The sequence below is a fragment of the Falco peregrinus genome, chromosome 3 (genome assembly GCF_023634155.1).
Source record: "Falco peregrinus isolate bFalPer1 chromosome 3, bFalPer1.pri, whole genome shotgun sequence".
NCBI classification, from domain to species: Eukaryota; Metazoa; Chordata; class Aves; order Falconiformes; family Falconidae; genus Falco; species Falco peregrinus.
In genome coordinates, this window is record NC_073723.1 from 101,040,576 (window position 1) to 101,055,268 (window position 14,693).

The 14,693-nt window shown below is 47.0% G+C and overlaps 1 long non-coding RNA gene across 4 annotated transcripts in view; it reads left to right on the plus strand.

The window, feature by feature from the left end:
* The first annotated feature begins 2,591 nt into the window (after window positions 1-2,591).
* Window positions 2,592-14,693, plus strand: part of LOC114011669 (uncharacterized) — a 268,684-nt gene continuing 256,582 nt past the window's right edge. For all 4 annotated transcript variants that reach the window (XR_008746639.1, XR_008746640.1, XR_008746638.1 and 1 more), the window contains exons 1-2: window positions 2,592-2,827; window positions 4,951-5,262. This is a non-coding gene — a long non-coding RNA (uncharacterized LOC114011669). The remainder of the gene's footprint in view (window positions 2,828-4,950; window positions 5,263-14,693) is intronic.

Here is a 14,693-nt window from a genome sequence, read left to right on the forward strand (position 1 = left end):
GTTGATCCTGGCTGGAGGGTTGTAAAATGTTTTGAGGAAAGCCTATGAGACTGATGGCATTGGGTAGAAGGGACCGGTTTGGACGAGCCTCAAAATTAGGGAAGATGGGCAGCAGGGGAAGGAGCTGGAAGAAGGATGAGTTGGCTTGCTAGCATGAGATCAGCACAGGCTGGAGGGAAATGGGAAGGGACATGGGTGAGCAGGGGCTGTAGGAGCTGTCAACAGGGCAGCGAGGGCTAAATGCTGTGCCCTGCCTGTCCTGGTTTTCCTTCTCAAAAAACCCCCCATCTCAAGATGGTCCTCTGGTTCTGACTTTGAAAAACTAGCCCTGCCATGTCAAGCGTCAGCTGCTGTTAATCACCGATTCCTGGTAGCTTCTTCAAAGTTTCTTTTATTTTTAAGAAAAAAAAATACTAAAAAGCTAGCTGCAGCTGGGGCACGGCTCAGGCCTTGGTCAGCCCATGCCAACAGGGGCAGGGGGCAGTGCTGGGGGCCATCCCGAGCCCCTGCCAGGGGGCACAGTGTGCACACAGCCACCCTACACACCCTGGGCACACCACACACATGCTCTCAGGCACACGTGCTGTGCACACATGCTCACATGCACATATGCTGTGCACACTGATGTGCTGTGCACACACGCTCACACTCACACGTGCTGTGCTCAGCTCACACACTCACACGTGCTGTGCACACCTGCATAAGCACCCTCAAGTCTCCTCCATATACACACACTCACACGTGCTGTGTGCACACCCTCACACACGCCGTATACACCCCCTTAACTTGCTGTGCACACCCTCACACATGTGCATGCATGCTTACACATACATGTTGTGCACACACCTACGCCCACACCCACACTTATGCACATGCACTCACACCCTCACTGTGCACACACCCTCAGCCTCACGCGTGCTGTGCACACCCTCACACACACTGTGCACACCCTGACATGCACACTTGCTGTGCCCACACTGACAGGCACTGTGCACACCCTCACGCACTGTGCACACCCTCACACGCACTGTGCATACACCTGCACCCCTGCTGTGTGCACACTCATGCACATGCACTTGCACACCCATGCTGTGCACAAACCCTCACCCTGACATGCACTGTGCACACACCCTCACGTGCTGTGCACACCTGGACCTGCGCTGTGCACACCAACATGCACTGTGCACCTCTGCACCCGCATCGCTGCGCACACCCTGACACGTGCTGTGCACGCCCTCACACGCACACGTGCTGTGCACGCCCTCACGAGCCCCCTAACCGCCCCCCCCCGCGTGCACCCCCTGGCACTCGCCGACAAAGGGCGGCAGCCCCGCGCTCCGGCCCCGCTCGCGCTCCGGCCCCGCTCCCGCCCCTGCCCCGCAGCCCCGACGTGGGGGTCCCGCTCGGGCCGGGCCGCTGCCCCCGGGGCGGGGGCCGGGATGCGGGGGGGGCAGCAGAAAGTTCGAGGCCCCGAGGGAGTGGGGGTCGGGCAGCCCCCCGCGCCTTTGTTCGGCGCCGGGGAGCGACCCTTGGCGGGGCGCCCACGCCGTGAGCCCGTCCCGCGGCCCCGCCGTCGGCACTGGGCCGGGGGTGGGGAGGGGGAGGAGGAGGAGGAGGAGGACTGAGGCGGAAGGTGGCTCCCCAGCCTCCCTCCCTCCCGCCCTCCAAGGTGAGCTGCAGCTCCTGCTCCGCGCTTCTTTTGTCTCGGTGCGAGGCCGCCGCGCTCCCCCCCGCCCCGCCCCGCCAAACTTTCGGCGGGGACCCCGCTGCCCCCCGACGGGCGGTGGGGCCCGGGGCCGGCGGCAGCTGCGCTCCCACCCGCGGCCGAGCGGGGCTGCCGGCCCGGGGTGGGGGGCGGGTGAGGGGTCTACGGCCCCCGCCTCCCCTCCGGGTTCCGCTGGGGCGGCCGCGGGCGGCCCCGGCTCGGCGCGGCACGCAACAGGTAGGGATGGCGGGGTACGGGGCGGGGGGCTGCCTGGCTGGGGGCTCTGGAGAAGTGCGAAGGGAGGGGGAGGAGAAGCAACAGTCTTCCCAGATTCCCCTTCAGTTGTTTATTTATGTACTTCCCGTGTCCATGCAAAAAGGGTTCGTTTCGCAACTCCGGATGATTTTCTTTTGGGTTTTTTTGTGTGTGTTTTTTTTTTTTTTCCCTCCCCCCCCTTTTTTTTTCTTTCATTTCTTCCTTCTTTTTCTCTCTTCCCTTTTTTCTCTCTTTTTCTTCTTTTCTTTTACTACTTCTTCCTTTCTTTTAAACTTACTTGTCTTTACGTCCTGCGTTTGCCCATCTCATTCCGTGAGATCAAACTGACCGAAAGCAGCTACCCAGAGCCTCGTCCTCACTGACAGTCGGGGGAATCCAAACAAAGAGGTGCATCTACCGGAAATAATGATTTGAGAGATGTTTCTCTCCCTTCCCCACCCCCCCACCCCCCCCGGCGTCTAGAATTAAATTGTTTTTTTTCTGGGAGGTTCCCTTGGAGGGAAGTTCAGCGCCGGGGCCGCGCCGCGCCGCGGGGGGATGGAGGGGCGGCGGCGGGGGGCGAGGGCAGTGCGGGACCCCGGGGGGGGGGGGGGGGGGCGGCCGGCGGGGGGACCTGCCGCCGCTGCCGCCTCTTTGTCTGCTCGGGCAAGTTGAACAAAAGGAGAAACTCGGATGAACTCTCCATCGCTCCCGGGTTTCTCTCATCTTCGACAACTTTATCCGGAGAGATTTACTCAACTTTCTCCGCGCTCTCCCGCCGCGGAACAGCAAAAAAGCCCCACTGCGGGCTCCCGAGGAAAAAAGAAAAGAAAAAACCCCGGTTTCCCAGCGGCAAGCGAGGAAAAGGTACGTTGGGACTCGGCGTGTATTGTTCTCCGGGCTGCCCCCCGCGCCCCCCCGCCGCCGGGCGCTGGGCTGGGGGCGCACGGGGGGCTGCGGCTGGCCCAGCCCGTCCTTTGTACTCCTCGGAGCACATGCAGGTATTTTGGGGGGGGGGGGGGGTGTAGGGCCGTCGTTCCGCCCTAGCTGCAGTAATGCAGGCTGGGGGGCAGCCCTCGGGGGGGGGGGTGTGTGTGTGTGTCTCGCCTCCTCCCTGTGCCTGCTTTGGGTTTGGTCATTTATTTTTTTCTTTTTTTGCGGGGGAGGGAAGTGGGCTTGGAGTGCTTTCGGTGGGTTCGGGACAGAGGAAGGCTGAAGACGGGGAAAAGTTCTTGGGATTGTTGGGAGTGCTGGCCAAGGGGGAGGGGGGGGCTGGGGGGCCGGGGAGGGCAGCCTGCAGCAAGGACGAGGGGGGGGGGACACCGCAGAGGGTCACACATTGCTGCTGCGGGACCATCCCAGGGGAGCAAGGTGCCCAGAAGTGTGCAGGCACAATTTTAGGAGGGGAGGGACCAGGGGGAGGACTTTGTTCTTCCGAATGCATTGATCGGGGGGAGGGGGGGGGGGAAAGCAGTGGGAAGGGTCAGTCCAGGCTGGCCCGTCCTCAGCTTGTCCTCCCCTGCGCAGCCCGCTCAGCTTCGTCCCGTGGAAAAAGCGGTAATTGCCTGGGTTTTGTTCCATCTTTCCGGTATTTGCGCTTTCTAGAGCAAGCATTGCAACTTTGGAAAACTTCCTCAAGCCCACTTTGTACTTTTCTAAATTATCTTGATTAACTTAGTGTCTTCTTAGTTCCCCTTCCATTTTTCTGTGCTATGTAACAGCCTCCACTTTTCTTCTTTTTTCATCCCAGTCCACTACTTTCCCTTTCCGGTGTTATTTTCTTGTCCTAATTTGTCAGTTGTCCTTTTTCCTCCTTAGATCTGTCCATTTGAGAATTTCTGAAGTCTCTACTTTTCCACATTCTATTGTTGCTCATTCTCCTTCTTCCTCGTCCCTGTCCACCTCTATGCTTACTTGTGATTCCCGTGAAAATCTCCTTTGGCCAGGATCTTTCATTTCATGCATGTGTAGGTATGATCGGGTTTCTCTTGATATGTAGCAAATATAAAAGCTTCTTCCCGTTCCCTTTCCTAAAATTATTTTTCTGTGGTCTGCCCTACGTGCATGTTACTCGGTTAACATAGACGGAGCTTCCAGGAAAAACTTCTTATGCATTCACCGGTATTCACCTTCTCCTTTCTTCTTGTCTTTATCTTGGTGCATATGCATCTTCCAGTCTCTAAAGCCTCTTCTAGCTCCTCTTCCTCATCGTTGGTGTGGAAGTTTGTTCTTTCCCCCACTCCAGCTTGGCAGACTTGACGCTGTTCCTCACATCATGATTTCCTTGGAGTGCAGACTACTCCAAGTTTTCTTGCCATTCCTCATATTCCCCTGCCCAACCTGAGCAAATGCTTGCAGTTGGTACTCCTGAAGGAATGGCAGAGCAGGGGTACCAGCGCAGGCAGGCATGGATTTGGCTGTTCTGGCTTGCTCCTTGCTGGGCCAAGCACCAACAGTGATGCTTGCTGCTCTGGCACTGGCTGCAGTAGCGTGTCTGCTGGTGGAGGTGCCACGGAGGGACACTGAGCCAAGGCTGAAGTGGGAGGAAAGATCACCCTTAAGTTCTCTCCTCCACCATCCTGATACGTCTCCTTCAAAAAGGTTGATGAGTTTTATTTTTGCTACTTGAAGCTTTGTTATTGACTTACTCTTTTCATGAGTTTTGAAATACCTGCCGGGGCAGTTGAAGAGCCTTTATATTACCTTCCTCTCCTGTCACTTCAGTGCTTTCTGTAATGTAGGACTGCACAATGTGTAGAGAAATATGAAAGCCTTTTTCTTAAATCATCTTCTGTTACATTCCAGCCTGATGATGTTTTTAAAGTGAAATGCTGTCACCAGGCTTTGAGTTTAGTATGTGTCTAAATCTGTGAAGAAATACGTGTTTGAAATTATTCGGAAGAATGTAACTTTATAGCTGTGTGTTCGTCCCTGACTGGTGCGGCAGAGTTACTGTGCTGAACTAACGCTTCTTCCCCTTATTCGAACAGGTCAAAACACGGTTGTGGGGAAGACAGGATGGGATGGCTGCCAAAACGCCCGCCTGTGATGGGTGCCATATTGCATTATTCTGTGAGCGGTGGGATACAGCTTGGGATTCTTCAGGGGTGGTTAATGTGGCACAAACTGGACCATGCAGCTGCGGAATGTCTTAACTGTTTGGATTCATACATAACTTCATGGGCTCCTGGAACAAGTGGAAGAGCCTCTTGCCGAAACTTGAGGATATTGTGGGAAATGCCGCTGAGACCCATTTGGATTATTATCACCATCTGTCACCAAGGTTCTGCAGCTGATGAAAGGTATGTGTCTGCCCTCTTGCAAAAATACTGTCTTGTACATCAAAATACCAAGCGCATTGTCTTCATCTTAAACTTGCTCTGTAACCTTTTTTTTTTTGCCTCTGCCTTGCTGCTGACACCTAGCAGTAGTTTTGAGTGGCGTAATCTGACAGAAATGCCTTACTAATGGTTTGGCAGCATTTATATCTTGAATGTAGAAGGAAAAACTGAAAGTGTTTTTGTTTTCAGAGTTAACTGATATTTTCAAGGTAATGACTTCAAGGGGTTGAGGAGTCTGAGCAACTCTAGATCAGACTAGTTAACTTCCAATAAAAATAAATTAAAAACAATTTACACAAAGCATTTTCTACAATTCTGATCTTCCAAGTAGCTGACTTTGTTTAAAGACGTGTTAGTATTTTGGGTTGAACACAAGAAAACAACCTTCTATTATTTAACCTCTCTTCTTCCAAAGAGAAACAAAAATCTTACGGATGGTTTGTATGGGGGAGAGAGCAAATAGGGATATTTCACTTTAAAAACACATGAAACAAAAGAACTTGAATTTCTAAGTTTTGATTTAAGGCTTCTTGTGGAGCATGTTTACATCCTGAATGTCCTAGTACTGTGACAGCTTATTGAATGCAGACAGCTCTCAGTTTTCTTGTTACTGTATGAGATAACAGGTGTACAAAAATGAAATGAAAACTAGTGGAGGAAACAAGCTATTAGAAGAGTTATTTATGAATAACAAATTATTCTTGAATCTAGATTAAGTGTTAATCCAATGGTGAAGAAATCATTGAGCCCCTCAGTGAACTATGAAAATTGCAAAGCAAATTTTAAAACTATTTAAAATCTGATCCTTTTATACCTGTTTTGTGCAGTTCTTATTTATAGCTGAAAATGAATGACATGAAAATAGTTGGTTTTGCTGCATATTTCAGCTCATATGATTGGTTCCAGCCTAGACCATATGTAGGGCAGACAAGTATTCATAATCTTAAGAAAAGTGCTGAGCTGGCTGGCCTACTTTAGAGCAAAATAGAAATCTGAACGAATAATCACTTGTTATCCTTTCCAGTTGTAAACAGAGATACAAGAAGCAATACAGTCCCAATTTCCTCGTTCTGACTGTGTTGTAATAAAGACCAGCTCTTAATTTTCTTGATTATTGAGGATAAGCTTTTTGTTATGTACTGAACGCAATTAATGTACATTTAGATTGCCATTCTTAATATTGTGCATTTATACTATTTTTGAACTTTGCGTGACTTAAGTTAGCCATATGAAAGTCTTTATTTTAGAGGTTTGAAAAAGGAAAGTCTTAGGCTGTTTGTGGAAAGAGGGAAAAAACCCATAATAAATGGATTGAGCTGGATAAAAATATTTAGAGCTGCTATCTAGTGTCATCTGGTAAAAGCAGCCCAGCTATTACGTTGCTGTGTTCAAAGAAAACCAAAACTCCGATCATTTTTCCTTTCTGTGCAGATTTTCTTGTTCAATTTCTTCTCAGGCACTTGCCGCTCTTTAGGAAAGCTAAACTGGACAGAAAAGGTACAATCTGCTTGAAAGCCATTAGTTTTCATCAGCACTGCAAATGCGCGTGGATTTTTACATACAGTTAATGTAAATAGGGACAACTCCTTAGCTTAGCTTCATCTGAGAGTTTGTATAGACTGAATTTGATCATTGCCATAGGATTCGGGATATGTTATGCAAATTATTAGATATACTTGTGTGTGTTTATACCTGGAACATCTCAAACATTAATGACTTGGTGACAAAACTTTTCCGATTTAAAGAAGGGGAATACAATTTATCTGTCTTCAAATTTCTTTGGACTATTTCCAATAAAACGAAAAGAAGCATTCTCATATTCGGAGATAGGATCTGCACAGAGAGGAGGAGTAGGGCCAGCTAGGAAATGTTTAGCATGGTAGTTCCCAGCTGGTAGGCGTGCTGCGTTGGTGGGAGGTGAGACCCTTGCAGGGCTTGGATGGAGATGGAGAAAATGCTATTTGCAGGCCCTGGCTGGAGCATCCCTGCACCTTCCTCCTGGGAGCAGCCCCAGCAAAAGGGGCAGCAGCAGCAGGTGGGGCAGGGTATGGCTGGAGTCTGAGCAGCACCTGGGTGCTGGGGAGCACCTGCCTTCACTCAGGTTAACTCAGCCCTGCTGCCATCGGTGGGGGCTGGCTGTGAGAAGCCTGTTTGCTGCTGTGAGGAGCCTGGGAGCTGTGCTCGGGAGGAGGGTTCCAGGTACGAGGGCCCTAACCCTGTAGCTCTGCAGTGTGTGGAAAGGGTTGTTCTTGTGCTTTGTCTCTGGTTGCAGTTGGGCCATTGCTTGCTTTGCTTGTGACTGTCCTGGATGGTGGTGGGAGTCCTTGCAGGTATCCTGGGCTGGGGAGTGAGCTCTGGACTCCCCCTTGCAAGGCTGTCCTGGGATGTGTCATTGTTAAACTGGTAGCAGGACTTGCACCTAAAACAAACACAAGACAGTCTGAGTAGCAGTTACTCCTTTGAACTGTATTCTCAGTGAAGAAGGTCTTCCAGCCAGTGTACTTTGTGGTGTGAGGAGGTGCCTTGCTCCGTGTAGCTGGGGTGAGAGTAACCATGGCCGTGGCCTCAGGCTGGTGGAACAGAAGAGATTTAAAAGGGTGCAAGAAGTGCTTTCACAGAGTGTGGTGGGTGGGTGGAGTGGCAGTGTTGGAGTTGTGCATTGTGAGGAATAAGCAGAGGAGAAAAAGGACAGGGTCTGTCACTTCAGGGTTCTCAGGTAGCACGTGAAGGTGGTATGTGGAGTATCAGCAAACATCTGGGAGGGTAGAAAGGAAAATGTGATAAGGACTTTTTTATTTATTTGATTGTTCCTTCCCTTTACTTGAAGTGCTTTATTTTGGGTCATGAATTCCGGAATTCCCAAGTGAGGTAGAACTTTCTGCAGACCCATGTGTGCCCCACTGACTCCTGATATGTCATGGAGAGAGGGATGCTTACCTGAGAGCTTGGTGTGAGGCTCTGCTCCTGGCAGCTCAGGGCAAAGGGGCTTCCTTCTCCGCAAGCCTTCCCAGAGCATCCTCCTCGGGATGCGGAGGTCCAGTTTGGCTGGAGTAAAATTTTGGGAGAAAGCTTTGGTAATGTGATTGTTAGTCCCTGAAAGGACTCCCAAACAGTCTGAAGAGTATTGTGTAGTTACGAGGAGGATGAGGTGGTGAGTAGTGACTGTGCTCCTTCCTGGGAACATGAGGGAGAAGCTGTAGGACGGGGCATATTTCTAGGACAGAGCTGGCTTTGTAGCTTTGGCTCCATAGAAAACCGTGTTGATAACGGTGTCTGGTTTGTTTTGTTTTGTTTGGTTTTTTTTTTTTCCCTCTTTATTTTGCTTAATGCTGGCTGAATCCCATGTGCTTAATCATATACCTTCATATAGTAGAAAGTGTAACTGCAAATACGATGATTTCTCTTTTTATTTATCTGCTTTCCCTGTTTTTCACCTTATCGAGTAACTTGGGGTACAACATTTGCAGAACCAACACACACATTGGAGCACGGTTTGTTTCTTTTTAGCTTGTGTGAGAAAGGTAGGAGAAAGTTGACCAAGGCTGGAGAGTTGCCACTTGCAATGTGAGGGTGGGGGATGCTTTACTGCCCCCCTCCCCCATTCCATTATGGTTACGATTGAGATATACTTGCATAAGAACTTATAATGAAAAAGGAGCTTCCACTGCGTGAGCTGCTTTCTGTAATGTGCTGTCACTTAGTCAGAGGCATATCGTGTCTGGAATAGTTTTCTTTCTCTTGATTGAATTTATCTTATATAGCAAGAAGCTTTCCAACTCACTAAAATTCTATTTTGATTCTTTTTTTACTTGCCTTGTCAGAACGTGAAATTTGTCACAAACTATGTGACGCCTGATGCTGTTGTGCTTGACACCTTGACCTTTCCTTGATTAAAATGCAGAGGTGTGTTTGGGGTTGGGGGGGGGGGGAGGGGAGGGGGAATAGATAAGCTAGGGGGCATGCAGAATATTTTAACACAAAATTAATTGTGGTCGTTGTGGGGGGACAGGGACAGCACATCCCCTGAAAGGTGACGGGACTCTGCAAGTGTGGGTGCTGTGGTGGGACCAGTGAGGACATACTGCCTTGAACCCTGTGCAAGGAAAAACGCCCATACCTCATCTCAGTGCTATGCCCCTGCTAAAAATAACGAAATGTTACATTGTGTATATTTAAAAACTAAAAAGAAACCTCACGTCATCCAATTAGAAACAATGTTGCCACCTTAAACAAATAGTCTGTGTTTTGATACATTGTAACCATCCCGGTATTGGTGTTTCTGTCACTTTCCCTGTGTGGGTGGGTTTATTTTTTTTCCCCTAACTGTTCCTAGAACATCTCGTAAGTGAAAGGAGTTGCCTGAAATCCTGTACCGGGCGGTGAGTGCGGTGTTGCTCTGGGTGTCAGCATCACTTTTCCTCCAGAGGTGAGGGAGAGTGGTGGGGCAGGACTGCGGGTGGAGGAGGTGGGTGTGGGTGTGTGTGTGGGGAAGGCACATGGTGCCGTAAAATTTAGTGAGTGGGCAATGGGAGGGGGCATAGGGTTGGAGTGGTGGTGGGCAAGGCAAGGAAGCAGCGAGGCATCTTGGAAATGAGGGCTGGTTGCTGGTGATTGATGCGCTGGAGAAAGGAGAGGTGGATTTTGTGGGACTAGAGGAGAAGCGGTTTGTCGTAATTTATGTGCCTGGAGGCCATCGGAGCATTTCTAATGGGAAAATGTAGTGCAATCTTTAAATGGCCGTAGCATAGATTATAAATATCTCGGGGATCAGTAGTATTGGCTTCTTCTTGGTGTATGATAAAATAGTTTCTGTTTAATGCTGTACAAGGAAAGAGAAGTTTAACTTTGTGTGTTTTGAATTAAATCTGCTCCCAGAATAACTGCAGTCTTCAGCTGAGGATACAAGTTAGCTTCTTCTGTTTGGCTTCGCAATACTGTGCAAGGCAAAAAAAATCATTTAGGTAAGTGGTTCAGGAGTTGCATATGTTGTTTTAATGTTATCTTGGAGGTGAGACTTTGTGTGGCTGCTCGTTTAGTTATCTTTCAGAATTTGCAAATGGGTTTTTGGTTGTTATCAGTGTTGCTCTGTGCATATGCTCTGAAAATAATAAAAGTTGTGATGGCTCCGAAATACCTAAGAAGGCACCGTGAAGATTATGTGGCAAGCAGAGGTGTAGCTAAGCAGCTTGCTGGTGTAGTGCCACACAGGGTGTTAATTCAGACCTGTAAGCTACTGAAACTGTGATGGTGCTACTGGCCTTCATCTATTAATTGTTGCCTCCCAGCTGAGTTTGCATATGATGTGGCTCTGCTGGTGCTGTAGCTGACCTGAGTGGTGGTGGCGCAGGGGGCTCTTCCCTGGGCTCCCTGTGGGGTGTGAATGTGGTCTCCGCTGCCCTTTGCAGAGGGGCTGCTGTGTAAAGGCTTTGTGTTGGGAACAAGTGTTGGAAACCACAAAGGTGTTGGAAGAGGCATTCTTCCGCTTACAGAAGATGCATAGCCTTATTGGTAAAAAAAATCAGAAGATAAGCGTACTGTAACCAGAGGTATGACCAGAGATAGCATACCTCTCGTCATCTGTCTTAATTTGGCCATATTCAGAGTTTTATGATGCAATATAGGCAGTAGATTTATTCATTTGAGTTCCTGGACTGGACTGATGGGGCATGTTTAGGCATGGGTCCCTACGGAAAAACAGACATTGGAAGGAAGGGTGGTTCTGGTTCACAACTTCATGTTTTTAGTGCCTTGCTTTTTTTTTTTTTTAATTGAAATTCATTATACTTACAAAAGAAGTAAGGAAAGAAATATATTTCTAAACCCAAAAGCTTGTTCTTTATCATGTAGATACCTTTCATCATCAGGATTTGTATATGTTACTTTTATAGTCTCACATCTATGCATTTTGTGGCTTTATCAGTTTAAAGTTCTCCTTTTGCATATGGTTAATATCTGCGTCCTAGACCATGACTCGGTTTATCAGATTTGGATTAACTGCCACTTCTTCTTTTCAAATAGCTTCTTTTCCATGGTATCAACACCTGATATTTGAATATTATCATCCATCTTCAGGAGACTTTGACATATGAGCATTTCAAGCCTAATTTAGTTGATTTGAACGTGTTGTGAAAAACTTTGTTTAAATTGAGAGAAAAGTTGAGTGATTATTGCTTTTAAAGCATAAATGGGAGCACAGCTTGCAAAAACAAATTAGCTGTCCCTTTAAATATCCATATTGTCAACTTAGTTACTTTCTGTAGATCTCCCATCGATGGGAGAGAGGGTTTCTCCTGCAGAAATTCCAGTGCTTTGGCAGCGGAGGAAGGGGGCTGCAACTTGGTATAATTTCATGACAGCAGTTCATCTAGTAATAGGGCTGAAAAGGGAGTTTTAAGGGCAACAATAAGAGGAAGCTGCTCCTTCTCCCCAAAGGAATGAATGGACAATTTACTTAATGTCTATTGAGGCCGGTTTTGGAGCACACAACCCATCTAGATGCAAGACTAATTAGATGTTAGTTTATTTTAAATGTCTTATTTAAACTGATACTTGACACCTTCCTTGTATGCCTTTTAGTGTATGGTAGCTTAAAACTAATACCTGAAATATTTTCATCAGCCAGTTTGCATTCCCCAGTGCATTTTTTTCCCTGTTTAGCCACCAACATTTGAGCTGCTGTGTCTAAATCCAGTCATCTAGGTCGATTTTTCAGCAGAGCCAAATAACAATCGCTGTTGACTTCTGTGGCAATACTGACCACTTGCTTTTTTTTGGAAAAGCAAGTCGGACACCAGCACCCCTGTGTATACACGTACATTATATGCTTATACTTTAGACTTAAATACATATGTACATCCTGTGTGTAAATTCCCATCAGTCAAAAAACATATAATGGAGAAGCATCTATTGAATTAGTGATCAGGTGTATAATGAAAGAATTCACTTTAATCAGGTTTAAAACGCTTTATCTCAATCTCAGGCATACTGCTCACTCCTTTCCCACCCTCTCCCCCCCCCCCCCCCCCCCCCTCCAAGACACCACTGAAAAGAAGCAAGGCATATCTGAGGTGGATATGACAAGCACTAAAAAAAGAAAGTGTTTTCAACTGGCAATCAATCTGGCTTAATGTTTTTATGTGTGTATGTAGAATGTATATACACAAGTTATATATGTTGGTTTGATGGAATGCATTGCTTTAAATTATACACAGTCTAATACTTGAAGTGGCTAGAGGAGGTTGTTTATATATATATCTTGTTTTAACATCTTTAGTAGGAATTGTGCCACCAAAACTATGTGTGGAATGTTGCTTGTTGTGGACTTCATGGAGGGTAGATGTATGAGTGGCTTTCTTTTTGAGACAAGGGAGAGCATGTTTGCAAAGGAAGACCAGACCCATTCCCAGATTGATTTCTTTGCATTTGTAAATGCAAAGAAATCAATCTACTGCTTTGACCTTGGTTTGTGTGTTGTGGTTAAAACATTTCCCCCCGCCCCCCCCGAACACTGTTGCAAAAGGCAGTAAGTTAAGTTATGATGGATCAAAGTGAGGGTAGGACAGAAAAGAGGCAGAATAAGAATACTTTTGCAGATTTCTGTGTGTGAGGCTGTTGCCCAGGGTTAGGCATCTCAAGCCTTTCCTCGGAGTGTTGGTACAGTCCTGTGGAGCGTGGTTGGGCTGTCCGACAGCTGTGTAGGAGACCATATTCTAGACACTGAAAAATGTCTATAGCATTATTAGAAATAAGGATTTGCAGACCCTCTGTAGCCTGGTAGGTAGTTTATGAAGGTGAAGAGGAGGGGAGCTCTCTGGTTTGTTGCTCTGCTCTATCAGCGACGGTGTACCCGAGTGATGGGTGCTGAGTTAGAGCAGGGTGTATTCTGGGTGTCTGGCTGCTCGGTGTGAGCAGTGCTGTGCCAACGCCCCGGGAATTGCCAGGAGCCATTTTGCATATATTTTGCATATAACATTTTCCCTTGTTTTCTACTGTGGGCAGTGGTTTATGGCCACAATTTGTGTAAGAGGAGCAGGGTATCTTTATTCTTTTTTATTCTGAGTGCTTCCAGGCTGAAGAGAACTATGAAGTAGACCCTGTTATTCCAGGTCAGTGCCTGGATTAACTTCTTGGCAAAAAACTTGTTATGGGTCATGTATCGCCATCACTGCAAAACACAGTGAAAGTGAAATAGGGTATCTCTAGTACTGCTTAGGTAAGATCAATTTCTCCTACAAAAACCAAAGAGGAATCTCTGTGGAGGGGCAGGGGTTGAACGTGGTACAGTAACCACTTGCCAGAAAGATGCTTGGTAGTAGTTAGCTTTTGAGGGAGGTGCAGCTACTTAGTGTGTCTCTAAAGAGAGCCAGGGTGCACTCATTGGAAGAATATTGGCCTCTCTGTTGGGCAACTTATGTTGTCATATGTATTTTTAGTGAATTTTGACTTAATCTGCCTCTTGCCTTGGCACTCAAAGATGAGAAATACAGGCTCTGAGGAATATTGCCATGAACGGTTGATGCCTGCATTTGAGGGTAGGGCCCTACTTGCTATATAGCAGTGCTGGCGTAATCTATAGGCATTACTGGCCGTCTTATTTTTATTTTCTGTAGTAGGAGAAAGGGGAACAAACACTTAACTAAGCATAACAGAATATTTATTTTTTCTTATAACTTTTGTCCTAGCTTGGTTCTCCAGTTCTTGGATTTAGAATTGCTACACTAGCTGCACATGCCTTATTATGTTCTGTTGAAATTGAAATAAGTAGAAAATGTATTTGAAAAAACATTCAGCATAAGAATTCTGAGGTGATTAATATTAATTTTAAAATGAAATCTCATAATTCAAGGGTCAAAGTCTTCTGTTTGGGGAAAATTATCGGTATAGAAGCTCTCTGTATCTTTAACTGAAATGGTCTCTAATTTATGCTTGAGTCTTCTGGTAGGTTAATGTTAATTAGTTTAACATATCACTCATAAAAGATGTCATAGTTGAGTCATTGTGTAGGTAACAAATCTTGCACTGGCTAGCAATGAAGAAATATTACCTCTATTAAAACCCACAGTTAAACCGTGGAGTCAGTAAGGACTCATGACATTTCACAGTCATCCAGCTTAATGCATTTTAATGCTTTCAGTGGTGTGAGGGTTTTTTCTTTTGGGGGGCTGTGTGGGGGATAAGCCAGTGATGCAGAGCTTTCAGATTATGCAGCGCAGTGTGTAGCGTAGCTTGTGCCAAGAGAGAAACCTGGTAGAAATGCAGATGTTAGGGCTGGGTGCTGTAACACCCATTTAACCTTAAAAAAATATCTCTGGTGTTGGGTTACCCAAGGAAAGCATACATAAACAGTGGTAAAAAGCCCCCTAGTTCTGAATATCAGCAGATTTAAGTGATTT